At 46.3% G+C, this 22,476-nt stretch overlaps 9 non-coding genes and 34 pseudogenes across 9 annotated transcripts; all 43 read right to left on the bottom strand.

The window, feature by feature from the left end:
* Nucleotides 1–30: 30 nt before the first annotated feature.
* On the bottom strand, nt 31–149 carry LOC148246253 (5S ribosomal RNA; annotated as a pseudogene).
* Nucleotides 150–354: 205 nt separating this feature from the next.
* Nucleotides 355–473, bottom strand: LOC148246252 (5S ribosomal RNA; annotated as a pseudogene).
* A 555-nt stretch (nt 474–1,028) lies between these two features.
* Nucleotides 1,029–1,147, bottom strand: LOC148246251 (5S ribosomal RNA; annotated as a pseudogene).
* Nucleotides 1,148–2,359: 1,212 nt separating this feature from the next.
* On the bottom strand, nt 2,360–2,478 carry LOC148246250 (5S ribosomal RNA). Its single transcript, XR_015815145.1, has one exon. It is a non-coding gene; the product is annotated as a 5S ribosomal RNA (ribosomal RNA).
* A 202-nt stretch (nt 2,479–2,680) lies between these two features.
* Nucleotides 2,681–2,799, bottom strand: LOC148246249 (5S ribosomal RNA; annotated as a pseudogene).
* Nucleotides 2,800–3,358: 559 nt separating this feature from the next.
* LOC148246248 (5S ribosomal RNA) lies at nt 3,359–3,477 on the bottom strand. Its single transcript, XR_015814419.1, has one exon. It is a non-coding gene; the product is annotated as a 5S ribosomal RNA (ribosomal RNA).
* A 560-nt stretch (nt 3,478–4,037) lies between these two features.
* On the bottom strand, nt 4,038–4,156 carry LOC148246247 (5S ribosomal RNA; annotated as a pseudogene).
* Nucleotides 4,157–5,074: 918 nt separating this feature from the next.
* Nucleotides 5,075–5,193, bottom strand: LOC148246246 (5S ribosomal RNA; annotated as a pseudogene).
* Nucleotides 5,194–5,401: 208 nt separating this feature from the next.
* Nucleotides 5,402–5,520, bottom strand: LOC148246245 (5S ribosomal RNA; annotated as a pseudogene).
* A 561-nt stretch (nt 5,521–6,081) lies between these two features.
* Nucleotides 6,082–6,200, bottom strand: LOC148246244 (5S ribosomal RNA; annotated as a pseudogene).
* Nucleotides 6,201–6,408: 208 nt separating this feature from the next.
* Nucleotides 6,409–6,527, bottom strand: LOC148246243 (5S ribosomal RNA; annotated as a pseudogene).
* A 204-nt stretch (nt 6,528–6,731) lies between these two features.
* On the bottom strand, nt 6,732–6,849 carry LOC148246242 (5S ribosomal RNA; annotated as a pseudogene).
* A 561-nt stretch (nt 6,850–7,410) lies between these two features.
* On the bottom strand, nt 7,411–7,529 carry LOC148246241 (5S ribosomal RNA; annotated as a pseudogene).
* A 205-nt stretch (nt 7,530–7,734) lies between these two features.
* Nucleotides 7,735–7,853, bottom strand: LOC148246240 (5S ribosomal RNA; annotated as a pseudogene).
* Nucleotides 7,854–8,412: 559 nt separating this feature from the next.
* Nucleotides 8,413–8,531, bottom strand: LOC148246239 (5S ribosomal RNA; annotated as a pseudogene).
* An 887-nt stretch (nt 8,532–9,418) lies between these two features.
* Nucleotides 9,419–9,537, bottom strand: LOC148246238 (5S ribosomal RNA; annotated as a pseudogene).
* Nucleotides 9,538–9,742: 205 nt separating this feature from the next.
* On the bottom strand, nt 9,743–9,861 carry LOC148246237 (5S ribosomal RNA; annotated as a pseudogene).
* Nucleotides 9,862–10,778: 917 nt separating this feature from the next.
* Nucleotides 10,779–10,897, bottom strand: LOC148246236 (5S ribosomal RNA; annotated as a pseudogene).
* A 203-nt stretch (nt 10,898–11,100) lies between these two features.
* On the bottom strand, nt 11,101–11,217 carry LOC148246235 (5S ribosomal RNA; annotated as a pseudogene).
* A 560-nt stretch (nt 11,218–11,777) lies between these two features.
* LOC148246234 (5S ribosomal RNA) lies at nt 11,778–11,897 on the bottom strand (annotated as a pseudogene).
* A 202-nt stretch (nt 11,898–12,099) lies between these two features.
* Nucleotides 12,100–12,218, bottom strand: LOC148246233 (5S ribosomal RNA). The gene has a single exon (XR_015814645.1). It is a non-coding gene; the product is annotated as a 5S ribosomal RNA (ribosomal RNA).
* Nucleotides 12,219–12,781: 563 nt separating this feature from the next.
* On the bottom strand, nt 12,782–12,900 carry LOC148246232 (5S ribosomal RNA). Its single transcript, XR_015814702.1, has one exon. It is a non-coding gene; the product is annotated as a 5S ribosomal RNA (ribosomal RNA).
* A 563-nt stretch (nt 12,901–13,463) lies between these two features.
* On the bottom strand, nt 13,464–13,582 carry LOC148246231 (5S ribosomal RNA). The gene has a single exon (XR_015815398.1). It is a non-coding gene; the product is annotated as a 5S ribosomal RNA (ribosomal RNA).
* A 209-nt stretch (nt 13,583–13,791) lies between these two features.
* On the bottom strand, nt 13,792–13,910 carry LOC148246230 (5S ribosomal RNA). The gene has a single exon (XR_015815556.1). It is a non-coding gene; the product is annotated as a 5S ribosomal RNA (ribosomal RNA).
* Nucleotides 13,911–14,379: 469 nt separating this feature from the next.
* On the bottom strand, nt 14,380–14,498 carry LOC148246229 (5S ribosomal RNA; annotated as a pseudogene).
* Nucleotides 14,499–14,703: 205 nt separating this feature from the next.
* LOC148246228 (5S ribosomal RNA) lies at nt 14,704–14,822 on the bottom strand. The gene has a single exon (XR_015815579.1). It is a non-coding gene; the product is annotated as a 5S ribosomal RNA (ribosomal RNA).
* Nucleotides 14,823–15,027: 205 nt separating this feature from the next.
* Nucleotides 15,028–15,146, bottom strand: LOC148246227 (5S ribosomal RNA; annotated as a pseudogene).
* A 562-nt stretch (nt 15,147–15,708) lies between these two features.
* On the bottom strand, nt 15,709–15,827 carry LOC148246226 (5S ribosomal RNA; annotated as a pseudogene).
* A 209-nt stretch (nt 15,828–16,036) lies between these two features.
* Nucleotides 16,037–16,155, bottom strand: LOC148246225 (5S ribosomal RNA; annotated as a pseudogene).
* Nucleotides 16,156–16,360: 205 nt separating this feature from the next.
* Nucleotides 16,361–16,479, bottom strand: LOC148246224 (5S ribosomal RNA; annotated as a pseudogene).
* Nucleotides 16,480–17,364: 885 nt separating this feature from the next.
* Nucleotides 17,365–17,483, bottom strand: LOC148246223 (5S ribosomal RNA). The gene has a single exon (XR_015814747.1). It is a non-coding gene; the product is annotated as a 5S ribosomal RNA (ribosomal RNA).
* A 235-nt stretch (nt 17,484–17,718) lies between these two features.
* LOC148246222 (5S ribosomal RNA) lies at nt 17,719–17,837 on the bottom strand (annotated as a pseudogene).
* A 209-nt stretch (nt 17,838–18,046) lies between these two features.
* On the bottom strand, nt 18,047–18,164 carry LOC148246221 (5S ribosomal RNA; annotated as a pseudogene).
* A 204-nt stretch (nt 18,165–18,368) lies between these two features.
* On the bottom strand, nt 18,369–18,486 carry LOC148246220 (5S ribosomal RNA; annotated as a pseudogene).
* A 322-nt stretch (nt 18,487–18,808) lies between these two features.
* LOC148246219 (5S ribosomal RNA) lies at nt 18,809–18,927 on the bottom strand (annotated as a pseudogene).
* Nucleotides 18,928–19,131: 204 nt separating this feature from the next.
* On the bottom strand, nt 19,132–19,249 carry LOC148246218 (5S ribosomal RNA; annotated as a pseudogene).
* A 323-nt stretch (nt 19,250–19,572) lies between these two features.
* LOC148246217 (5S ribosomal RNA) lies at nt 19,573–19,691 on the bottom strand (annotated as a pseudogene).
* Nucleotides 19,692–19,895: 204 nt separating this feature from the next.
* Nucleotides 19,896–20,013, bottom strand: LOC148246216 (5S ribosomal RNA; annotated as a pseudogene).
* A 561-nt stretch (nt 20,014–20,574) lies between these two features.
* Nucleotides 20,575–20,693, bottom strand: LOC148246215 (5S ribosomal RNA; annotated as a pseudogene).
* A 205-nt stretch (nt 20,694–20,898) lies between these two features.
* Nucleotides 20,899–21,017, bottom strand: LOC148246214 (5S ribosomal RNA). The gene has a single exon (XR_015815758.1). It is a non-coding gene; the product is annotated as a 5S ribosomal RNA (ribosomal RNA).
* Nucleotides 21,018–21,222: 205 nt separating this feature from the next.
* Nucleotides 21,223–21,341, bottom strand: LOC148246213 (5S ribosomal RNA; annotated as a pseudogene).
* Nucleotides 21,342–21,902: 561 nt separating this feature from the next.
* Nucleotides 21,903–22,021, bottom strand: LOC148246212 (5S ribosomal RNA; annotated as a pseudogene).
* Nucleotides 22,022–22,230: 209 nt separating this feature from the next.
* LOC148246211 (5S ribosomal RNA) lies at nt 22,231–22,349 on the bottom strand (annotated as a pseudogene).
* Between the last annotated feature and the right edge of the window lie 127 nt (nt 22,350–22,476).

Genomic DNA, 22,476 nt, shown 5'->3' with positions numbered 1-22,476 from the left:
GTAACTTTGAAAAACCCATCCGAAAAAAAATAGGTGCAACACGAGGGCTTTCCAAGTGGTCACCCATCCGAGTACTACTCTCGCCCAAGCACACTTAACTGCGGAGTTCTGATGGGATCCGGGGCTTTAGTGCTGGTAAGATCGCACCTGTTTAAATTCGCGCTGCAAATACATACACTCCTTCTCCTTTCTTCCCCCTCCCGTCATTTGTTTCCTTGTGCGTTCACACTTCACCTCTCATTCTCGTTCTAATATCGATTAAAATGCTCCTGCTTCTTGACTCACATTTGCGTATAAACCAGCGGACCCTAGTTCCAGACCCGCGTAACGTCGAACAACCCGTCTGAAAAGAAATTTGTGCGATACGAGGACTTCCCAGGAGGTCACCCATCCGAGTACTAATTTCGTCCAAGCACACTTCACTGCGGAGTTCTGATGGGATCCGGTGCATTAATGCTGGTATGATCCCACCTGTTTAATTTCGCGCTGCAAATACATAAACTCATTTCCCTTTCTTCCCACTCCCGTCCTTTGTTTCCTTGTGCGTGCGCACTGCACCTCCTGTTCTCGTTCTAATATAAAGTAAAATGTTACAGCGCCGTGACTCACATTTGCAAATAAACCTGAGGACCATAATTCAAGTCGCGCGGAACGTCGAAAGAATCATCTGCAAAAAAATGAGTGCAACACGAGGACTTCACAAGAAAATTGGTGAAATATAAGGACTTCGCAGGAGGTAACCCATGCTAGTACTACTCTCGCCAAAGCACCCTTACCTACGGAGTTCTGATAGAATCCGTTGCGTTTGGGCTGGTTTGATCGCACCTGTTTCATTTCGTGCTGAAAATACATACACTCCTTCTCCTTCCTTCTCCCATCAATTGTTTCTTTGTGCGTTCACACTGCACCTCTCCTTCTCGTTCTAATATTGATTAAAATGCCCCTGCTTCTTGACTCATATTTGCGTATAAACCAGCGGACACGAGTTCCAGTCGCGCGTAACGTCGAATGACCCATCTGAAAAAAAATTGTTGCGATACGAGGACTTCCCAAGAGGTCACCCATTGGAGTACTACTCTCGCCCAAGCACACTTAACTGCAGAGTTCTGATGGGATCCGATGCATTAGAGCTGGTATGATCGCACCTGTTTAATTTCGCGCTGCAAATACATAAACTACTTCTCCTTTCTACCCCCTCCCGTCATTTGTTTCCTTGTGCGTGCGCACTGCACCTCTCGTTCTCGTTCAAATATCAAGTAAAATGCCATGGCGCCATGACTCACATTTGCGAATAAATCTGCGGACCATAATTAAAGTCGCGCGTAACGTCGAACGACACATCTGAAAAAAAAGAAAATGGGTGCAACACGAGAACTTCCCAGGAGGTAACTCATCATTGTACTACTTTTGCCAAAGCACACTTAACTGCGGAGTTCTGATGGGATCTTGTGCATTTGTGCTAGTGTGACAACACCTGTTTAATTCCACGCTGCAAATACATAAACTCCTTCTCCTTTCTTCCCCCTCCCGTCATTTGTTTCCTTGTGCGTTCACACTGCACATCTCCTTCTCGTTCTAATATCGATTAAAATGCCCCTGATTCTTGACTCACATTTACGTATAAACCAGGGGACCATAATTCCAGTCGCCCGTAACGTCGAACGACCCATCTGAAAAAAAATTGTTGCGACACGAGGAATTCCCAGGAGGTCACCCATCTGAGTACTACTCTCGCCCAAGCACACTTAACTGCAGGGTTCTGATGGGATACAGTGCATTAGCGCTTGTATGATGCCACTTGTTTAATTTTGCGCTTCAAATATATATACTCCTTCTCTTTTCTTCCTCCTCCCGTCATTTGTTTCCTTATGCGTGCGCAATGCACCTCCCGTACTCGTTCTAATATCAAGTAAAATGCCACGGCGCCGTGACTCACATTTGCGAATAAACCTGCGGACCATAAATCAAGTTGCGCGTAACGTTGAAAGAATCATCTGCAAAAAGATGGGTGCAACACGAGAACCTCCCAAGAAAATGGGTGAAATATAAGGACTTCGCAGGAGGTCACCCATCCGAGTACTTTTCTCACCCAAGCACCCTTAACTGCAGAGTTCTGATAGAATCCGTTGCATTAGTGCTGGTATGATCCTCATGTTTCATTCTGCACTGCAAATACATACACTCTTTCTCCTTCCATCCCCCCTCCCGTCATTTGTTTCCTTGTGCGTGCACTCTGCATCTCTCTTTCTCTTTCTAATATCAAGTAATATGCCCCGGCTCCGTGACTCACCTTTGCAAATGAAGCAGCGGTTTATAATTCCATTCGCGCGTAACGTCGAACAACCCATCCGAAAAAAAATAGGTGCAACACGAGAGCTTCCCAAGTGGTCACCCATCTGAGTACTACTCTCGCCCAAGCACACTTAACTGCGGAGTTCTGATGGGATCCGGGGCTTTAGTGCTGGTATGATCGAACCTGTTTAATTTCGCGCTGCAAATACATACACTCATTCTTTCTTCCCCCTCCCGTCAATTGTTTCCTTGTGCATTCACAATGCACCTCTCATTCTCGTTCTAATATCGATTAAAATGCCCCTGCTTCCTTACTCACATTTGCGTATAAACCAGCGGACCCTAGTTCCAGTCGCGCGTAACGTCGAACGACCCGTCTGAAAAAAAATTGTTGCGACACGAGGACTTCCTAGGAGGTCACCCATCCGAGTACTACTCTCGCCCAAGCACACTTAACTGCGGAATTCTGATGGTATCCGGTGCATTAGTGGTGGTATGATCGCACCCGTTTAATTTTGCGCTGCAAATACATAAACTCCTTCCCCTTTCTTCCCCCTCCTGTTATTTGCTTCCTTGTGCGTGCGCACTGCACCTCCCGTGCTCGTTCTAATATCAAGTAAAATGCTACGGTGCTGTGACTCACATTTGCGAATAAACCTGAGAACCATAATTCAAATCGTGCGTATCGTCGAAAGAATCATCTGTAAAAAAATGGGTGCAACACGAGGACTTCCTAAGAAAATGGGTCAAATATAAGGACTTCGCAGGAGGTCACCCATCCTAGTGCTTCTCTCGCCCAAGCACCCTTAACTGCAGAGTTCTGATAGAATCCGTTGCATTAGTGCTGGTATGATCCTCATGTTTCATTCTGCACTGCAAATACATACACTCTTTCTCCTTCCATCCCCCCTCCCGTCATTTGTTTCCTTGTGCGTGCACTCTGCATCTCTCTTTCTCTTTCTAATATCAAGTAATATGCCCCGGCACCGTGACTCACCTTTGCAAATGAAGCAGCGGTTTATAATTCCATTCGCGCGTAACGTCGAACAATCCATCCGAAAAAAAATAGGTGCAACACGAAGGCTTCCCAAGTGGTCACCCATCCGAGTACTACCCTCACCCAAGCACACTTAACTGCGGAGTTCTGATGGGATCCGGAGCTTTAGTGCTGGTATGATCGCACCTGTTTAATTTCGCGATGCAAATACATAAACTCCTTCTCCTTTCTTCCCCCTCCCGTCATTTGTTTCCTTGTGCGTGCACATTGCAGCTCCCGTTCTCGTTCTAATATCAAGTAAAATGCTACAGCGCCGTGACTCACATTTGCGAATAAACCTGAGGACCATAATTCAAGTCGCGCGTAACGTCGAAGAATCATCTACAAAAAAATGGGTGCAACACGAGAACTTCCAAAGAAAATGGGTGAAATATAAGGACTTCGCAGGAGGTCACCCATCCTAGTGCTACTCTCGCCCAAGCACCCTTAACTTGCGGAGTTCTGATAGAATCCGTTGCATTGGTGCTGGTATGATTGCTCATGTTTCATTATGCACTGCAAATACATACACTTTTTCTCCCTCCATCCCCCCTCCCGTCATTTGTTTCCTTGTGCGTGCACTCTGCATCTCTCCTTCTCGTTCTAATATCGATTAAAATGCCCCTGCTTCTTGACTCACATTTGCGCATAAACCAGCGGACCTTAGTTCCAGTCGCGCGTAACGTCGAACGACCTGTCTGAAAAAAAATTGTTGCGACACGAGGACTTCCCAGGAGGTCACCCATCCGAGTACTACTCTCGTCCAAGCACACTGAACTGCGGAGTTCTGATGGTATCCGGTGCATTAGTGGTGGTATGATTGCACCCATTTAATTTCGCGCTGCAAATACATAAACTCCTTCCCCTTTCTTCCCCCTCCCGTCATTTGTTTCCTTGTGCGTGCGCACTGCACCTCCCGTGCTCGTTCTAATATCAAGTAAAATGCTACGGTGCCGAGACTCACATTTGCGAATAAACCTGAGGAGCATAATTCAAGTCGCGCGTATCGTCGAAAGAATCATCTGCAAAAAAATGGGTGCAACACGAGGACTTCCTAAGAGAATGGGTGAAATATAAGGACTTCGCAGGAGGTCACCCATCCTAGTGCTACTCTCGCCCAAGCACACTTAACTTGCGGAGTTCTGATAGAATCCGTTGCATTGGTGATGGTATGATTGCTCATGTTTCTTTCTGCGCTGCAAATACATACACTTTTTCTCCCTCCATCCCCCCTCCCGTCATTTGTTTCCTTGTGCGTGCGCACTGCACCTCCCGTGCTCGTTCTAATATCATGTAAAATGCTACGGTGCCGTTACTCACATTTGCGAATAAACCTGAGGACCATAATTCAAGTCTTGCGTATCGTCGAAAGAATCATCTGCAAAAAAATGGGTGCAACACGAGGACTTCCTAAGAAAATGGGTGAAATATAAGGACTTCGCAGGAGGTCACCCATCCTAATGCTACTCTCGCCCAAGCACCCTTAACTTGCGGAGTTCTGATAGAATCCGTTGCATTGGTGCTGGTATGATTGCTCATGTTTGATTCTGCGCTGCAAATACATACACTTTTTCTCCCTCCATCCCCCCTCCCGTCATTTGTTTCCTTGTGCGTGCACTCTGCATCTCTCCTTCTCGTTCTAATATCGATCAAAATGCCCCTGCTTCTTGACTCACATTTGCGTATAAACTAGTGGACCCTAGTTCCAGTCGCGCAAAACGTCGAACGACCCGTCTGAAAAAAAAATTAGTGCGACAAGAGGACTTCCATGGAGGTCACCCATCCGAGTACTACTCTCGCCCAAGCACACTTAACTGCGGAGTTCTGATGGTATCCGGTGCATTAGTGCTGGTATAATCGAACCTGTTTAATTTCGCGCTGCAAATACATAAACTCCTTCTCCTTTGTTCCCCCTCCTGTCATTTCTTTCCTTGTGCGTGCGCACTGCACCTCTCGTTCTCGTTCAAATATCAAGTAAAATGCCACGGCGCCGTGACTCACATTTGCGAATAAATCTGCGGACCATAATTAAGGTCGCGCGTAACGTCGAACGGCACATCTGAAAAAAGAAAATGGGTGCAACACGAGAACTTCCCAGAAGGTAACCCATCATTGTACTACTTTCGCCAAAACACACTTAACTGCGGAGTTCTGATGGGATCCAGTGCATTTGTGCTGGTATGATCGCACCCGTTTAATTCCGCGCTGCAAATACATAAACTCCTTCTCCTTTCTTCCCCCTCCCGTCATTTGTTTCCTTGTGCGTGCGCACTGCACCTCCCGTGCTCGTTCTAATATCAAGTAAAATGCTACGGTGCCGTGACTCATATTTGCGAATAAACGTGAAGACCATAATTCAAGTCGCGCGTATCGTCGAAAGAATCATCTGCAAAAAAATGGGTGCAACACGAGGACTTCCTAAGAAAATGGGTGAAATATAAGGACTTCGCAGGAGTCACCCATCCTAGTGCTTCTCTCGCCCAAGCACCCTTAACTTGCGGAGTTCTGATAGAATCCGTTGCATTGGTGCTGGTATGATTGCTCATGTTTCATTCTACGCTGCAAATAGATACACTTTTTGTCCCTCCATCCCCCCTCCCGTCATTTGTTTCCTTGTGCGTGCACTCTGCATCTCTCTTTCTCGTTCTAATATCAATTAAAATGCCCCTGCTTCTTGACTAACATTTGCGTATAAACCAGTGGACCCTAGTTCCAGTCGCGCGTAACGTCAAACAACCCGTCTGAAAAAAAAATTAGTGCGACAAGAGGACTTCCATGGAGGTCACCCATCCGAGTACTACTCTCGCCCAAGCACACTTAACTGCGGAGTTCTGATGGTATCCGGTGCATTAGTGCTGGTATGATCGAACCTGTTTAATTTCGCGCTGCAAATACATAAACTCCTTCTCCTTTCTTCCCCCTCCCGTCATTTGTTTCATTGTGCGTGCGCACTGCACCTCTCGTTCTCGTTCAAATATCAAGTAAAATGCCACGGCGCCGTGACTCACATTTGCGAATAAATCTGCGGACCATAATTAAAGTCGCGCGTAACGTCGAACGGCACATCTGAAAAAAAAAAATGGGTGCAACACGAGAACTTCCCAGGAGGTAACCCATCATTGTACTACTTTCGCCAAAGCACACTTAACTGTGGAGTTCTGATGGGATCCGGTGCATTAGTGCTGGTGTGACCGCACCTGTTTAATTTTGTGCTGAAAATACATATACTCCTTCTTCCCTCCTCCCCTCCCATCATTTGTTTCCTTGTGCGTTCATACTGCACCTCTCCTTCTCGTTCTAATATCGATTAAAATGCCCCTGATTCTTGACTAACATTTGCGTATAAACCAGTGGACCATAGTTCCAGTCGTGCGTAACGTCGAACGACCCATCTGAAAAAAAATTGTTGCGATACAAGGACTTCTCAAGAGGTCACCCATCCGAGTACTACACTCGCCCAAGCACGCTTAACTGCAGAGTTCTGATGGGATCCAGTGCATTAGTGCTGGTATGATGCCACTTGTTTAAATTTGCGCTTCAAATACATACACTCCTTCTCTTTTCTTCCTCTTCCCGTCATTTATTTCCTTGTGCGTGCGCACTGCACCTCCCGTACTCGTTCTAATATCAAGTAAAATGCCACGGCGCCGTGACTCACATTTGCGAATAAACCTGCGGACCATAAATCAAGTCGCGCGTAACGTCGAAAGAATCATCTGCAAAAAGATGGGTGCAACACGAGGACCACCCAAGAAAATGGGTGAAATATAAGGACTTCGCAGGAGGTCACCCATCCGAGTACTTTTCTCGCCCAAGTACCCTTAACTGCGGAGTTCTAATAGAATCCGTTGCATTAGTGCTGGTATGATCCCTCATGTTTCATTCTGCACTGCAAATACATACACTCTTTCTCCTTCCATCCCTCCTCCCGTCATTTGTTTCTTTGTGTGTGCACTCTTCATCTCTCTTTCTCGTTCTAATATCATGTAATATGCCCCGGCACCGTGACTCACCTTTGCAAATGAACCAGTGATTTATAATTCTATTCGCGCGTAACGTCGAACAACCCATCCGAAAAAAAATTGGTGCAACACGAGGGCTTCCCAAGTGGTCACCGATCCGAGTACTACCCTCGCCCAAGCACACTTAACTACGGGGTTCTGATGGGATCCGGAGCTTTAGTGCTAGTATCATCGCACCTGTTTAATTTCGCGCTGCAAATACATACACTCCTTCTCCATTCTTCCCCCTCCTGTTATTTGTTTCCTTGTGCGTTCACACTTCATCTCTCATTCTCGTTCTAATATCGATTAAAATGCCCCTGCTTCTTGACTCACATTTGCGTATAAACCAGCGGACCCTAGTTCCAGACGCGCGTAATTTCGAACGACCCGTCTGAAAAAATATTGGTGCGACACTAGAACTTCCCAGGAGGTCACCCATCCGAGTACTAATATCGCCCAAGCACGCTTAACTGTGGAGTTCTGATGGGATCCGGTGCATTAGTGCTGGTATAATAACACCTGTTTAATTTCGCGCTGCAAATACATAAACTCATTCTCCTTTCTTCCCCCTCCTGTCATTTGTTTCCTAGTGCGTGCGCACTGCACCTTCCGTTCTCGTTCTAATATCAAGTAAAATGCTACAGCACCGTGACTCACATTTGCGAATAAACCTGAGGACCATAATTCAAGTCGCGTGTATCGTCGAAAGAATCATCTGCAAAAAAATGGGTGCAACACGAGGACTTCACAAGAAAATGGGTAAAATATAAGGACTTCGCAGGAGGTAACCCATGCTAGTACTACTCTCGCCCAAGCACCCTTACCTACGGAGTTATGATAGAATCCATTGCATTAGTGTGTTATGATCGCACCTGTTTCATTTCGCGCTGAAAATACATACACTCCTTCTCCTTCCCTCCCCCTCCCATCAATTGTTTCCTTGTGCGTTCACACTTCACCTCTCCTTCTCGTTCTAATATCGATTAAAATGCCCTTGCTTCTTGACTTACATTTGCGTATAAACCAGTGGACCCTAGTTTCAGTCGCGCGTAACGTCGTACGACCCGTCTGAAAAAAAAATTAGTGCGACACGAGGACTTCCCAGGAGGTCACCCATCCGAGTACTACTCTCGCCCAAGAACACTTAATTGCAGAGTTCTGATGGGATCCGGTGCATTAGTGCTAATTTGATCGCACCTGTTTAATTTGGCGCTGCAAATACATAAACTCCTTCTCTTTTCTTCCCCCTCTCGTCATATGTTTCCTTGTTTGTGCGCACTGCACCTCTCGTTCTCGTTCAAATATCAAGTAAAATGCCACGGCACCGTGACTCACATTTGCGAATAAATCTGCGGACCATAATTAAAGTCGCGCGTAACGTCGAACGGCACATCTGAAAAAAAGAAAATGCGTGCAACACGAGAACTTCTCAGGAGGTAACCCATCATTGTACTACTTTCGCCAAAGCACACTTAACTGTAGAGTTCTGATTGGATCCAGTGCATTAGTGCTGGTATGATGCCACTTGTTTAATTTTGCGCTTTAAATACATACACTCCTTCTCTTTTCTTCCTCCTCCCGTCATTTTTTTCCTTGTGCGTGCGCTCTGCACCTCCCGTACTCGTTCTAATATCAAGTAAAATGCCACGGCGCCGTGACTCACATTTGCGAATAAACCTGCGAACCATAAATCAAGTCGGGCGTAATGTCGAAAGAATCATATGCAAAAAGATGGGTGCAACACGAGGACCTCCCAAGAAAATGGGTGAAATATAAGGACTTCGCAGAAGGTCACCCATCCGAGTACTTTTCTCGCCCAAGCACCCTTAACTGCGGAGCTCTGATAGAATCCGTTGCATTAGTGCTGGTATGATCCCTATGTTTCATTCTGTACTGCAAATACATACACTCTTTCTCCTCCCATCCCCCCTCCCGTCATTTGTTTCCTTGTGCGTGCACTCTGCATTTCTCTTTCTCGTTCTAATATCAAGTAATATTCCTCGGCACCGTGACTCATCTTTGCAAATGAACCAGCGGTTTATAATTCTATTCGCGCGTAACCTCGAACAACCCATCCGAAAAAAAATAGGTGCAACACGAGGGCTTCCCAAGTGGTCACCCATCCGAGTACGATGCTCGCCTAAGCACACTTAACTGCGTAGTTCTGATGGGATCCGGAGCTTTAGTGCTGGTATGATCGCACCTGTTTACTTTCGCGCTGCAAATACATACACTCCTTCTCCTTTCTTCCCCCTCCTGTCATTTGTTTCCTTGTGTGTTCACACTTCACCTCTCATTCTCGTTCTAATATCGATTAAAATGCCCCTCCTTCTTGACTCACATTTGCGTATAAACCAGCGGACACTAGTTCCAGACGGGCGTAATGTCGAACGACCCGTCTGAAAAAAAATTGGTGCGACAGGAGGACTTCCCAGGAGGTCACCCATCCGAGTACTAATCTCGCCCAAGCACACTTCACTGCGGAGTTCTGATGGGATCTGGTGCATTAGTGCTGGTATGATCGCACTTGTTTAATTTCGCGCTGCAAATACATAAACTCATTCCCCTTTCTTCCCCCTCCCGTCATTTGTTTCCTTGTGCGTGCGCACTGCACCTCCCGTTCTCGTTCTAATATCAAGTAAAATGCTACAGCGCCGTGACTCACATTTGCGAATAAACCTGAGGACAATAATTCATGTCGCGCGTAACGTCGAAAGAATCATCTGCAAAAAAATGGGTGCAACACGAGGACTTCACAAGAAAATGGGTGAAATATAAGGACTTCTCAGGAGGTAACCCATGCTAGTACTACTCTCGCCCAAGCACCCTTACCTACGGAGTTCTGATAGAATCCGTTGCATTAGTCCTGGTATGATCGCACCTGTTTCATTTCGCGCTGCAAATACATAAACTGCTTCTCCTTTCTTCCCCCTCCCGTAATTTGTTTCCTTGTGCGTGCGCACTGAACCTCCCGTTCTCGTTTTAATATCAAGTAAAATGGTACAGCGCCGTGACTCACATTTGCGAATAAACCTGAGGACCAAAATTCAAGTCGCGCGTAACGTCGAAAGAATCATCTGCAAAAAAATTAGTGCAACACGAGAACTTCACAAGAAAATGGATGAAATATAAGGACTTCCTAGGAGGTAACCCATGCAAGTACTACTCTCGCCCAAGAACCCTTACCTACGGAGTTCTGATAGAATCTGTTGCATTAGTGCTGGTATGATCGCACCTGTTTCATTTCGCGCTGCATATACATAAACTCCTTATCCTTTCTTCCCCCTCCCGTGATTTTTTTCCTTGTGCGTGCGCACTGCACCTATCGTTCTCGTTCAAATATCAAGTAAAATCCCACGGCGCCGTGACTCACATTTGCGAATAAATCTGCGGACCATAATTAAAGTCGCGCGTAACGTCGAACGGCACATCTGAAAAAAAGAAAATGGGTGCAACACGAGAACTTCCCAGGAGGTAACCCATCATTGTACTACTTTCGCCAAAGCACACATAACTGCGGAGTTCTGATGGGATCCGGTGCATTTGTGCTGGTGTGACCGCACATGTTTAATTTCGTGCTGAAAATACATACACTCCTTCCCTCCCCCCCTCCCATCATTTGTTTCCTTGTGGGTTCACACTGCACCTCTCCTTCTCGTTCTAATATCGATTAAAATGCCCCTGATTCTTGACTACCATTTGCGTATAAACCAGCGGACCATCGTTCCAGTCGCGCGTAACGTCGAACGACCCATCTGAAAAAAAATTGTTGTGATATGAGGACTTCCCAAGAGGTCACCCATCCAAGTACTACCCTCGCCCAAGCACACTTAACTGCAGAGTTCTGATGGGATCCAGTGCATTAGTGCTGGTATGATGCCACTTGTTTAATTTTGTGCTTCAAATACATACACTCCTTCTCTTTTTTTCCTCCTCCCGTCATTTGTTTCCTTGTGCGTGCGCACTGCACCTCCCGTACTCGTTCTAATATCAAGTAAAATACCACGGCGCTGTGACTCATATTTGCGAATAAACTTGCGGACAATAAATCAAGTCGCGCGTAACGTCGAAAGAATCTTCTGCAAAAAGATGGGTGCAACACGAGGACCTCCCAAGAAAATGGGTGAAATATAAGGACTTCGCAGGAGGTCACCCATCCGAGTACTTTTTTCGCCCAAGCACCCTTAACTGCGGAGTTCTGATAGAATCCGTTGCATTAGTGCTGGTATGATCCCTCATGTTTCATTCTGCACTGCAAATACATACACTCTTTCTCCTTCCATCCCCCCACCCGTCATTTGTTTCCTTGTGCGTGCACTCTGCATCTCTCTTTCTCGTTTTAATATCAAGTAATATGCCCCAGCACCGTGACTCACCTTTGCAAATGAACCAGCGGTTTATAATTCCATTCGCGCGTAACGTCAAACAACCCATCCGAAAAAAAATAGGTGCAACACGAGAGGCTTCCCAGGTGGTCACCCATCCGAGTACTACCCTCGCCGTAGCACACTTAACTGCGGAGTTCTGATGGGATCCGGAGCTTTAGTGTTGGTATGATCGCACCTGTTTAATTTTTCGCTGTAAATACATACACTCTTCCATTCTTCCCCCTCCTGTCATTTGTTTCCTTGTGCGTTCACACTTCACCTCTCATTCTCGTTCTAATAGCGATTAAAATGCCCCTGCTTTTTGACTCACATTTGCGTATAAACCGGCGGACCCTAGTTCCAGACGCGCGTAACGTCGAACGACCCGTTTAAAAAAAAATTGGTGCGACACGAGGACTTCCCATGAGGTCACCCATCCGAGTACTAATCTCGCCCAAGCACACTTAACTACGGAGTTCTGATGGGATCCGATGCATTAGTGCTGGTATGATCGCACCGGTTTAATTTCACGCTGCAAATACATAAACTCCTTCTCCTTTCTTTCCCCTCCCGTCATTGGTCTCCTTGTGCGTGCGCACTGCACCTCTCGTTCTCGTTCAAATATCAAGTAAAATGCCACGGCGCCGTGACTCACATTTGCAAATAAATTTGTGGACCATAATTAAAGTCGCGCGTAACGTCGAACGACACATCTGAAAAAAAGAAAATGGGTGCAACACGAGAACTTCACAAGAAAATGGTTGAAATATAAGGACTTCGCAGGAGGTAACCCACGCTAGTACTACTCTCGCCCAAGCACACTTACCTACGGAGTTCTGATAGAATCCGTTGCATTAGTGCTGGTATGATCGCACCTGTTTCATTTCGTGCTGAAAATACATACACTCCTTCTCCTTCCCTCCCCCTCCCATCAATTGTTTCCTTGTGCGTTCACACTGCACCTCTCCTTCTCGTTCTAATATCGATTAAAATGCCCCTGCTTTTTGACTCACATTTGCGTATAAACCAGCGGACCCTAGTTCTAGTCGCGCGTAACGTCGAGCGACCCGTCTGAAAAAAAATTGGTGCGACACGAGGACTTCCCAGGAGGTCAACCATCCGAGTACTACTCTCGCCCAAGCACACTTAACTGCGGAGTTCTGAAGGGATCCGGGGCTTTAGTGCTGGTATGATCGCACCAGTTTAGTTTCGCGCTGCAAATACATACACTCCTTCTCTTTTCTTCCCCCTCCCGTCATTTGTTTCTTTGTGCGTGCACTCTGCACCTCCCGTGCTCGTTCTAGTATCAAGTAAAATGCTACAGTGCCGTGACTCACATTTGCGAATAAACCTGAGGACCATAATTCAAGTCGCACGTATCGTCGAAAGAATCATCTGCAAAAAAATAGGTGCAACACGAGGACTTCCTAAGAAAATGGGTGAAATATAAGGACTTCGCAGGAGGTCACCCATCCTAGTGCTACTCTCACCTAAGCACCCTTAACTTGCAGAGTTCTGATAGAATCCGTTGCATTGGTGCTGGTATGATTGCTCATGTTTCATTCTGCGCTGCAAATACATACACATTTTCTCCCTCCATCCCCCCTCCTGTCATTTGTTTCCTTGTGCGTGCACTTTGCATATCTCTTTCTCGTTCTAATATCGATTAAAATGCCCCTGCTTCTTGACTCACATTTGCGTATAAACCAGTGGACCCTAGTTCCAGTCGCGCGTAACGTCGAACGACCCGTCTGGAAAAAAAAATTTGTGCGACACGAGGACTTCCAAAGAGGTCACCCATCCGAGTACTACTCTCGCCCAAGCACACTTAACTGCGGAGTTCTGATGGGATCCGGTGCATTAGTGCCGGTATGATCGCACCTGTTTAATTTCGCGCTGCAAATACACAAACTCCTTCTCCTTTCTTCCCCCTCCCGTCATTTGTTTCCTTGTGCGTGCGCACTGCACCTCTCGTTCTCGTTTAAATATCAAGTAAAATGCCACGGCGCCGTGACTCACATTTGCGAATAAATTTGCGGACCATAATTAAAGACGCGCGTAACGTCGAACGACACATCTGAAAAAAAGAAAATGGGTGCAACACGAGAACTTCCCAGGAGGTAACCCATCATTGTACTACTTTCGCCAAAGCACACTTAACTGCGGAGTTCTGATGGGATCCGGTGCATTTGTGCTTGTATGATCGCACCTGTTTCATTTCGTGCTGAAAATACATACACTCCTTCTCCTTCCCTCCCCCTCCCATCAATTGTTTCCTTGTGCGTTCACACTGCACCTCTCTTTCTCGTTCTAATATCGATTAAAATGGGTGCAACACGAGGACATCACAAGAAAATGAGTGAAATATAAGGACTTTGCAGGAGGTAACCCATGCTAGTACTACTCTTGCCCAAGAACCCTTACCTACGGAGTTCTGATAGAATCCGTTGCATTAGTGCTGGTATGATCGCACCTGTTTCATTTCGTGCTGAAAATACATACACTTCTTCTCCTTCCCTCCCCCTCCCATCAATTGTTTCCTTGTGCGTTCATACTGCACCTCTCTTTCTCGTTCTAATATCGATTAAAATGACCCTGCTTCTTGTCTCACACTTGCGTATAAACCAGCGGACCCTATTTCCAGTCTTGCGTAACGTCGAACGACCCGTCTGAAAAAAAATTGGTGCGACACGAGGACTTCCCAGGAGGTCACCCATCCGAGTACTACTCTCACCCAAGCACACTTAACTGCAGAGTTCTGATGGGATCCGATGCATTAGTGCTGGTATGATCGCACCTGTTTCTTTTTGTGCTGAAAATACATACACTCCTTCTCCTTCCCTCCCCCTCCCATCAATTGTTTCCTTCTGCGTTCACACTGCATCTCTCCTTCTCGTTCTAATATCGATTAAAATGCCTCTGCTTCTTGACTCACATTTGAGTATAAACCAGCGGACCCTAATTCCAGTCGCGCGTAACGTCGAACAACCTGTCTGAAAAATAATTGGTGCGACACGAGAACTTCCCAGGAGGTCACCCATCCGAGTACTACTCTCGCCCAAGGACACTTAACTGCGGAGTTCTGATGGGATCCGGTGCATTAATGCTGGTATGATCGCACTCGTCTAATTCCACGCTGCAAATACATAAACTCCTTCTCCTTTCTTCCCCCTCCCGTCATTTGTTTCATTGTGCGTGCGCACTGCACCTCCCGTACTCGTTCTAATATCAAGTAAAATGCCACGGCGCCGTGACTCACATTTGCGAATAAACCTGCGGACCATAAATCAAGTCGCGCATAACGTCGAAAGAATCATCTGCAAAAAGACGGGTGCAAAACGAGGACTTCCCAAGTGGTCACCCATCCGAGTACTACTCTCGCCCAAGCACACTTAACTGCAGAGTTCTGATGGGATCCGGAGCTTTAGTGCTGGTATGATCGCACCTGTTTAATTTCGCGCTGCAAATACATAAACTCCTTCTCCTTTCTTCCCCCTCCCGTCATTTGTTTCCTTGTGCGTGCGCACTGTACCTCCCGTGCTCGTTCTAATATCAAGTAAAATGCTACGGTGCCGTAACTCACATTTGCGAATAAACCTAAGGACCATAATTCAAGTCGCGCGTATCGTCGAAAGAATCATCTGCAAAAAAATGGGTGCAACACGAGGACTTCCTAAGAAAATGGGTGTAATATAAGGACTTCGCAGGAGGTCACCCATCCTAGTGCTACTCTCGCCCAAGCACCCTTAACTTGCGGAGTTCTGATAGAATCCGTTGCATTGGTGCTGGTATGATTCCTCATGTTTCATTCTGCGCTGCAAATACATACACTTTTTCTCCCTCCACCCCCCCTCTCGTCATTTGTTTCCTTGTGCGTCCACTCTGCATCTCTCTTTCTCGTTCTAATATCGATTAAAATGCCCCTCCTTCTTGACTCACATTTGCGTATAAACTAGTGGACCCTAGTTCCAGTCGCGCGTAACGTCGAACGACCCGTTTGAAAAAAAAATTAGTGCGACACGAGGACTTCCCAGGAGGTCTCCAATCCGAGTACTACTCTCGCCCAAGCACACTTAACTGCTTAGTTCTGATGGGATCCGGTGCATTAGTTCTGGTATGATCGCACCTGTCTAATTTCGCGCTGCAAATACATAAACTCCTTATCCTTTCTTCCCCTTCCCGTCATTTGTTTCCTTGTGCGTGCGCACTATACCTGTCGTTTTCATTCAAATATCACGTAAAATGCCACGGCGCCGTGACTCACATTTGCGAATAAATCTGTGGACCATAATTAAAGTCGCGCGTAACGTCGAACGGCACATCTGAAAAAAAGAAAATGGGTGCAACACAAGAACTTCCCATGAGGTAACCCATCATTGTACTACTTTCGCCAATGCACACTTAACTGCGGAGTTCTGATGGGATGCGGTGCATTTGTGCTGGTGTGACCGCACCTGTTTAATTTCGTGCTGAAAATACATACACTCCTTCTTCTCTCCCCCCTCCCATCATTTGTTTCCTTGTGCGTTCACTCTGCACCTCTCCTTCTCGTTCTAATATCGATTAAAATTTCCCTGCTTCTTGACTCACATTTGCGTATAAACCAGCGGAACAAAGTTCCAGTCGCGCGTAACGTCGAGCGACCCGTCTGAAAAAAAAAATTAGTGCAACAAGAGGACTTCCCAGGATGTCACCCATCCGAGTACTACTCACGCCCAAGCACACTTAACTGCGGAGTTCTGATGGGATACGGTGCATTAGTGCTGGTAAGATCGCACCTTTTTCATTTCGTGTTGAAAATACATACACTCCTTCTCCTTCCTCCCCCTCCTCTCAATTGTTTCCTTGTGCGTTCACACTGCACCTCTCCTTCTTGTTCTAATATCGATTAAAATGCCCCTACTTCTTGACTCACAATTGCGTATAAACCAGCGGACCCCAGTTCCAGTCGCGCGTAACGTCAAACGACCCGTCTGAAAAAAAATTGTTGCGACACGAGGACTTCCCAGGAGGTCACCCATCCGAGTACTACTCTCGCCCAAGCACACTTACCTGCAGGGTTCTGATGGGATCCAGTGCATTAACGCTTGTATGATCGTACTCGTTTAATTTCGCGCTGCAAATACATAAACTCCTTCTCCTTTCTTCCCCCTCCCGTCATTTATTTCCTTGTGTGTGCGCACTGCACCTCCCGTGCTCGTTCTAATATCAAGTAAAATGCTACGGTGTCGTGACTCACATTTGCGAATACACTTGAGGACCATAATTCAAGTCTCGCGTATCGTCGAAAGAATCATCTGCAAAAAAATGGGTGCAACATGAGGACTTCCTAAGAAAATGGGTGAAATATAAGGACTTCGCAGGAGGTCACCCATCCTAGTGCTACTCTCGCCCAAGCACCCTTAACTTGCGGAGTTCTGATAGAATCCGTTGCATTGGTGCTGGTATGATTGCTCATGTTTCATTTTGCGCTGCAAATACATACACTTTTTCTCCCTCCATCCCCCCTCCCGTCATTTGTTTCCTTGTGCGTGCACTCTGCATCTCTAATTCTCGTTCTAATATCGATTAAAATGCCCCTGCTTCTTGACTCACATTTCCGTATAAATTAGTGGACCATAGTTCCAGTCGCACGTAATGTCGAACGACCCGTCTGAAAAAAAAATTAGTGCGACACGAGAACTTCCCAAGAGGTCACCCATCCGAGTACTACTCTCGCCCAAGCACACCTAACTGCGGAGTTCTGATGGGATCCGGTGCATTAGTGCTGGTATGATCGCACCTATTTAATTTCGCGCTGCAAATACATAAACTCCTTCTCCTTTATTCCCCCTCCAGTCATTTGTTTCCTTGTGCGTGTGCACTGCACCAACCGTGCTCGTTCTAATATAAAGTAAAATGCTACGGTGCCGTGACTCACATTTGCGAATAAACCTCAGAACAATAATTCAAGTCGCGCGTATCATCGAAAGAATCATCTGCAAAAAAATGGGTGCAACACGAGGACTTCCTAAGAAAATGGGTGAAATATAAGGACTTCGTAGGAGGTCACCCATCCGAGTACTACTCTCGCCCAAGCACACTTAAATGCGGAGTTCTGATGGGATCCGGTGCATTAGTGCTGGTATGATCGCACCTGTTTAACTTCGCGCTGCAAATACATAAACTCCTTCTCCTTTCTTCCCCCGCCCGTCATTTGTTTCCTTGTGCGTGCGCACTGCACCTCCCGTTCTCGTTCAAATTTCAAGTAAAATGCCACGGCGCAGTGACTCACATTTGCGAATAAATCTGCGGATCATAATTAAAGTCGCGCGTAATGTCGAACTGCACATCTGAAAAAAAGAAAATGGGTGCAACACGAGAACTTCCCAAGAGGTAACCCATCATTGTCTACTTTCGCCAAAGCACACTTAACTGCGGAGTTCTGATGGGATCCTGTGCATTTGTGCTGGTGTGACCGCACCTGTTTAATTTCGTGCTGAAAATACATACACTCCTTCTTCCCTCCCCCCCTCCCATCATTTGTTTCCTTGTGCGTTCACACTGCACCTCTCCTTCTCGTTCTAATATCGATTAAAATGCCCCTGATTCTTGACTCACATTTGCGTATAAACCAGCGGACCATAGTTCCAGTCGCGCGTAATGTCGAACGAACCATCTGAAAAAAAATTGTTGCAATACGAGGACTTCCAAAGAGGTCACCCATCCGAGTACTACTTTCGCCCAAGCACACTTAACTGCAGAGTTCTGATGGGATCCAGTGCATTAGTGCTGGTATGATGCCACTTGTATTATTTTGCGCTCCCAAGAGGTCACCCATCCGAGTACTACTCTCGTCCAAGCACACTTAACTGCGGAGTTCTGATGGGATCCGGTGCATTAGTGCTGGTATGATCAAACCTGTTTAATTTCGCGCTGCAAATACATAAACTCCTTCTCCTTTCTTCCCCCTCCCGTCATTTGTTTCCTTGTGCGTGCGCACTGCACCTCTCGTTCTCGTTCAAATATCAAGTAAAATGCCACGACGCCGTGACTCACATTTGCGAATAAATCTGCGGACCATAATTAAAGTCGCGCATAACGTCGAACGGCACATCTGAAAAAAAAAATGGGTGCGACACGATAACTTCCCAGGAGGTAACCCATCTTTGTACTACTTTCGCCAAAGCACAATTAACTGCGGAGTTCTGATGGGATCCGGTGCATTTGTGCTGGTGTGACCGCACCTGTTTAATTTCGTGCTGAAAATACATACACTCCTTCTTCCCTCCCCCCCTCCCATCATTTGTTTCCTTGTGCGTTCACACTGCACCTCTCCTTCTCGTTCTAATATCGATTAAAATGCCCCTGATTCTTGACTCACATTTGCGTATAAACCAGCGGACCATAGTTCCAGTCGCGCGTAATGTCGAACGACCCATCTGAAAAAAAATTGTTGCAATACGAGGACTTCCAAAGAGGTCACCCATCCGAGTACTACTTTCGCCCAAGCACACTTAACTGCAGAGTTCTGATGGGATCCAGTGCATTAGTGCTGGTATGATGCCACTTGTTTTATTTTGCGCTCCCAAGAGGTCACCCATCCGAGTACTACTCTCGCTCAAGCACACTTAACTGCGGAATTCTGATGGGATCCGGTGCATTAGTGCTGGTATGATCGCACATGTTTCATTTCGCGCTGCAAATACATAAACTCCTTCTCCTTTCTTCCCCCTCCCGTCATTTGTTTCCTTGTGCGTGCGCACTGCACCTCTCGTTCTCGTTCAAATATCAAGTAAAATGCCACGACGCCGTGACTCACATTTGCGAATAAATCTGCGGACCATAATTAAAGTCGCGCGTAACGTCGAACGGCACATCTGAAAAAAAAAAAAGGGTGTGACACGATAACTTCCCAGGAGGTAACCCATCTTTGTACTACTTTCGCCAAAGCACAATTAACTGCGGAGTTCTGATGGGATCCGGTGCATTTGTGCTGGTGTGACCGCACCTGTTTAATTTCGTGCTGAAAATACATACACTCCTTCTTCCCTCCTCCCCTCCCATCATTTGTTTCCTTGTGCGTTCACACTGGACCTCTCCTTCTCGTTCTAATATCGATTAAAATGCCCCTGATTCTTGACTCACATTTGCGTATAAACCAGCGGACCATAATTCCAGTCGCGCGTAACATCGAACGACCCATCTGAAAAAAAATTGTTGCAATACGAGGACTTCCCAAGAGGTCACCCATCCGAGTACTACTCTCTACCAAGCACACTTAACTGCAGAGTTCTGATGGGATCCAGTGCATTAGTGCTGGTATGATGCCACTTGTTTAATTTTGCGCTTCAAATACATACACTCCTTCTCTTTTCTTCCTCCTCCCGTCATTTGTTTCCTTGTGCGTGCGCACTGCACCTCCCGTACTCATTCTAATATTAAGTAAAATGCCATGGCGCCGTGACTCACATTTGCGAATAAACCTGCGGACCATAAATCAAGTCGCGCGTAACGTCGAAAGAATCATATGCAAAAAGAAGGGTGCAACACGAGGATCTCCAAAGAAAATGGGTGAAATATAAGGACTTCGCAAGAGGTCACCCATCCGAGTACATTTCTCGCCCAAGCACCCTTAACTGCGGAGTTCTGATAGAATCCGTTGCATTAGTGCTGGTATGATCCCTCATGTTTCATTCTGCACTGCAAATACATACACTCTTTCTCCTTCCATCCCCCCTCCCGTCATTTGTTTCCTTGTGCGTGCACTCTGCATCTCTCTTTCTCGTTCTAATATCAAGTAATATGCCCCGGCAACGTGACTCACCTTTGCAAATGAACCAACGGTTTATAATTCCATTCGCGCGTAACGTCGAACAACCCATCCGAAAAAAAATTGGTGCAACACGAGGGCTTGCCAAGTGGTCACCCATCCGAGTACTACTCTCGCCCAAGCACACTTAACTGCGGAGTTCTGATAGAATCCATTGCATTAGTGCTGGTATGATCGAACCTGTTTAATTTTGCGCTGCAAATACATACACTCCTTCTCCTTTCTTCCCCCTCCCGTCATTTGTTTCCTTGTGCGTTCACACTTCACCTCTCATTCTCGTTCTAATATCGATTAAAATGTCCCTGCTTCTTGACTCACATTTGCGTATAAACCAGCGGACCCTAGTTCCAAACGCGCGTAAAGTCAAACGACCCGTCTGAAAAAAAATTGGTGCGACACGAGAACTTCCCAGGAGGTCACCCATCCGAGTACTAATCTCGCCCAAGCACACTTCACTGCGGAGTTCTGATGGGATCCGGTGCATTAGTGCTGGTATGATCGCACCCGTTTAATTCTGCACTTCAAATACATAAACTCCTTCTCCTTTCTTCCCCCTCCCGTCATATATTTCCTTGTGCGTGCGCTCTCCATCTCTCTTTCTCGTTCTAATATCATGTAATATGCCCCGGCACCGTGACTCACCTTTGCAAATGAACCAGCGGTTTATAATTCCATTCGCGCGTAACGTCGAACAATCCATCCAAAAAAAAATAGGTGCAACACGAGTGCTTTCCAGGAGGTCACCCATCCGAGTACTACTCTCGCCCAAGCACACTTAACTGCAGAGTTCTGATGGGATCCTGTGCATTAGTGCTGGTATGATCACACCCGTTTAATTCCGCGCTGCAAATACATAAACTCCATCTCTTTTCTTCCCCCTCCCGTCATTTCTTTCCTTGTGCGTGCGCACTGCACCTCCCGTGCTCGTTCTAATATCAAGTAAAATGCCACGGTGCCGTGACTCATATTTGCGAATAAACCTGAGGACCATAATTCAAGTCGCGCGTAACGTCGAAAGAATCATCTGCAAAAAAATGGGTGCAACACGAGGACTTTACAAGAAAATGGGTGAAATATAAGGACTTTGTAGGAGGTAACCCATGCTAGTACTACTCTCGCCCAAGCACCCTTACCTATGGAGTTCTGATAGAATCCGATGCATTAGTGCTGGTATGATCGCACCTGTTTCATTTCGTGCTGAAAATACTTACACTCTTTGTCCTTCCCTCCCCCTCCCGTCATTTGTTTCCTTGTGCGTGCACTCTGCATCTCTCATTCTCGTTCTAATATCGATTAAAATGTCCATGCTTCTTGACTCACATTTGCGTATAAACCAGTGGACCCTAGTTGCAGTCGCGCATAACGTCGAACGACCGGTCTGAAAAAAAAAATTAGTGCGACACGAGGACTTCCCAGGAGGTCACCCATCCGAGTATTACTCTCGCCGAAGCACACTTAATTGCGGAGTTCAAATGGGATCCGGTGCATTAGTGCTAGTATGATCGCACCTTTCTAATTTTGCGCTGCAAATACATAAACTCCTTCTCCCTTCTTCCCCCTCCCGTCATTTGTTTCCTTGTGCGTGCACACTGCACCTCACGTTCTCGTTCAAATATCAAGTAAAATACCATGGCGCCGTGACTCACATTTGCGAATAAATCTGCAGACCATAATTAAAGTCACGCGTAACGTCGAACGGAACATTCGAAAAAAAGAAAACGGGTGCAACACGAGAACTTCCCAGGAGGAAACCCATCATTGTACTACTTTCGCGAAAGCACACTTAACTGCGGAGTTCTGATGGGATCCGGTGCATTTGTGCTTGTGTGACTGCACCTGTTTAATTTCGTGCTGAAAATACATACACTCCTTCTTCCCTACCCCCCTCCCATCATTTGTTTCCTTGTGCGTTCATACTGCGCCTCTCCTTCTCGTTCTAATATCGATTAAAATGCTCCTGCTTCT

This window comes from Carica papaya, chromosome 8, assembly GCF_054855325.1.
Source record: "Carica papaya isolate Zhongbai chromosome 8, ASM5485532v1, whole genome shotgun sequence".
NCBI classification, from domain to species: Eukaryota; Viridiplantae; Streptophyta; class Magnoliopsida; order Brassicales; family Caricaceae; genus Carica; species Carica papaya.
The sequence above is the reverse complement of the archived record's forward strand: the minus strand, read 5'-3'. Positions and strand labels throughout refer to the sequence as shown.